The sequence below is a fragment of the Dama dama genome, chromosome 8 (genome assembly GCF_033118175.1).
Source record: "Dama dama isolate Ldn47 chromosome 8, ASM3311817v1, whole genome shotgun sequence".
NCBI lineage: Eukaryota > Metazoa > Chordata > Mammalia > Artiodactyla > Cervidae > Dama > Dama dama.
The window spans coordinates 13,879,855-13,883,506 of NC_083688.1; positions in this window are offsets into that span (position 1 = coordinate 13,879,855).

The window sequence follows — 3,652 nt, forward strand, 5'->3', positions numbered from 1 at the left end:
GCCGCCGGCCACCGCCTCCCGCAGCGCTGTGTGTCTCTGGGCGCCTGCGGGAGGATCCCGGGCAGGCCGCCGCCCGGCACTGCCCGCCCGAGCCCTGCTCCTCCCTTCACCGCCGGCCTTCGGGCTCTCTGACCCGTGGGCGCTCAATGGGCTCTCGGAGGCAACGGCTGGAGAGGATGGGCTATTAGCCCGAAGGGCGGAGCGGCGCCTGTTTGACGCTGGCGCTTTTCTGAGGGCGCAGGGGCAGCTCATCAGTCTCGAGCTGCCGCCGACCTGTGGCTGCCCTGAGGCTCAAGCTAGAGCGCAGGAAGGACCACGGGGGTACCAAGGCGGGCCGGCTCCTAACAGGCCAGGCGCACACAACACTAATGCAAAGGCACTGGACACATTCCTAACACGCCTGACACAGACAGGAGTGTGAGACAGGCCCCTGACACCCGGCTAAGAGGCCAGGCTCCAGAGACCGGCAAGTTTGTGTGCACATTTCACTCCCTTGAACCGCAGCTCTTCCTGGGTTTCGCACCCTGTGGGGTGAAGAGCACCCAGGTTCAGAAGTCCTAGGGAAGAGAAGTAGCCTGAATCACTCCTTGTTCCCTTTACTCACTTAGGCCCTAAGCTGGGCCCTGACAGGGAGGGTTCACCCTGCATCCTGCCTCCCTGAAGCCGGCAGGAGGGGCACAACAACCCCAGATCCAGTTATTCTTGATCATTCTAATAATGTGTGATCCCATAGCAAGAGGCAGATGAGAGCCAGGGGTTGCCTCCTCTGAGGGCCCTCCAGGGGCTTGCCTGGGGACAGGGGCTCCAAATGACAATAAAAGAGAAACTAGGGATGAGAAGATTTCAGGTCCTATTTCTTAGGTGGCTCAAGTGGTAAAGAATCCGCCTGCCAATGCAGGAGATGCAGGAGACATGGGCCTGATCCCTGGATTGGGAAGATCCCCTGGAGGAGGACATGGCTACCCATGCCAGTATTCTTCCCTGGGAAATCCCATGGACAGAGGAGCCTGGTGGGCTTCAGTCCATGGCATCGCAAAGAATTGGACAAGGCTGAGCATTCACACACACGAATTCCCGGAGAGATGGGGAGAATTTTGAGGAGGGTAGGGGCTGACTCCTCCCAGTAAGGCTCAGCAAGGGACTGGCACCAAGGGGCTGCTCCAGAAACACTAGGGACTGAAGGAAGAAAAGCAGTAAATGAGTCGGAGAAAGTAGAGGACCACCTAAGGGCCGAGGGAGCTCTATACACAGGCAGAAACGGTGTATCTAGGCTCTGTGCCAGTGCCTGTGTGTGCAGTTGTTTGGGGAAGGATGTGTGAAACTGGAGGTTAAAATGAAAATATATCACTGAGGGTCTTTTAAGGTAAACTAGAGCTAGATTTTAGAATCATAGTCAAGTTTGTTAAAGGAATGACAATGGTCAACTGGAAGGTGGATTTGAAGAGCCAGGATTGGAGAAGGTGACTGGTTAGAGGCTCAATCATTCATTCATTCAACAAATACTTAGTGAGAGCTTACTAAAAGTGTATGGTACTAAGAGAGTGAAACGGATACAATCTAGGATCTCAAGGGACTTCTAGAACCTGACCACATAACTGCTGTGCTATGTGGAACTGACGACCTTCTAGTGGGGGAGGAAAGCTAGACACACAAGGATAAGTATATGGGATGTGAGTGTTGATAAGTACAAAGAAGGAAGACAGTGTTGAGTGAGCAGGCAGGAGAGGTAGAGGTGAATGAGGTCAATTTGGGGTAAGGTGTCTCTGGGAAGGTGACATCCGAGCAGAGACCTGAAGGAGGTGAGGGATATTGGGAGGAAGAGCTGTCTAAATAGGGGGAATTGCAAGTGCAAAAGCCCTAAGGGGAAGCGTGCCATTTACTCAGATGGGGAAAGACTCGTGGGAAGTCGATGATTTCTATTTTGGACACACTGCATTGAGGTGCCTTCAGGACATCTGGGGATGGTGACCAGGAAACAGGAGAGATTTGGGTAAAGATAGGGATTAGAGAGAATGGAACTTTGGGAGCTGATGCAGCTGGAGAGATTAAGGACAGACTTCAGGGAAGAGGATGAAGAGCAACCTGGGGCGTGAGAGTCAATTCTGGGGGAGACTGGCTGCTAGAGATAGGGTGTGGGGGTGGGACCATGTGATTAAAATGGCATCCTCAGAACGGTCCCGGTACTAGCTGCCCCTCCTCCTGATCCTGCCTGGGCCCACAGCCTCTCACTTGCCAAACTACCTGGCTACCTGGGAGAGAGTCAGGGAAACAGGCTGGGTTGTTTATAGGAGCCCCTTTAAACATGACTTCCTGTGGTCCCCTGGCTCCCTCTGCCCCCTTCCTGGCCATCACACCCAGCCTGTCCATTTTTAGTGCCTCCTTCCTCTCTCTGGAAGCCAAATCCTCAAGCAACTCTGCGGCCCCCTCTGCTGTTATCAGTCCTGGGGCATAGGGGAGCGTGGACTGAAAATCTGGAGACCCGCAGACTTCCTCGGTGGCTTCTAAGCCTCAGTTTCCCCTTGTATTGGGATCTGGAGAGACCTTCGAGCCCTAACATGATTAGAGTCTCTGAGGCTCTTTCATCACATTTCAGATGAATTCAGTGGTCCACTGGTAACTGTCCAACTGGCTTTGAGTAGGGTGTAGGGAGGTGTGGTCTTGATTTATAGCATTTATCCATTTCCGTGGTGTAAATCCTCCCGTGATGGCCAATTTCAACCACCACCACCAAGTCAACTGGTTGGCAAAATTCCTAAACATTTAACAATGGGCTCTCATAAGCTGGGATGAGCTGGCTCCAGCACCTTTGCTGGACCATTTCCAGAGACGGAGAAGCAAAAAGCCTGGGGTGGGATATGGGGGTATCTGCCGGCAAGTGAGGAGGGGGGAAAAAAGCTGAGTTTTCTAGCCTCCCCATCTTTCCTCTCAATACCAAAGTCGTTCCCCAGGGGGAGGCTCAGAGCCTCCTGTCTGCCCCCATCACTCCTCCGACTTTAACCATTTGACATCCTTCCTAGGCCTTCTACCTAATGCATTTCCTACTCAAAAGGGATCTGGTACCCACAACCTCTACCCTTTCCCTTCCTCCCTCTCAAAGGGGTAACTTTACTTGGAAACAGGCCAGCCAGCCATGGGCCATGCCATAAAAACCCACAGTCAGGCCACAGCCATGCTCACTGTAGACAGCTGACCCAGATAAACGGTCCAGCTCTCCCACCAGCTCCCAGGAGTTTCCTCCTGCCCCTGTCCTCAGTTTCCCCATCTGTAAGATGGGCTGCAAGTCCCGGGCTCTCCAAAGGTTCTTTCCACTGTGAGATTCTGCAGTCTCTACCTTTCCTTGTCTCAACCCCAATGGCAGCTCAGGGCCTCCTCCCTCAGACACATTTCCCCAGACTTCTAGACCCTCCCTGCTCCAGTGGCCCCCCACCAACACCTCTGGCTCCCCAGGCTCCCTGATAAGGGGCCCAACTAATTACATAAGGATTTCATGCCAATTAGCAAACAATTACACGGGCAAATTGGTGCCTAATTTGGAGCAATAACGACAACTCCATTGGCCGAGTGGAGATAGCTGCAAAGGAGGCCGCTCTGCTGGCCTGGCCCCCTCAGAGCCCCTGCAGGGTGGGAGCCGGCTCTCCTCCCTGACCTGAGC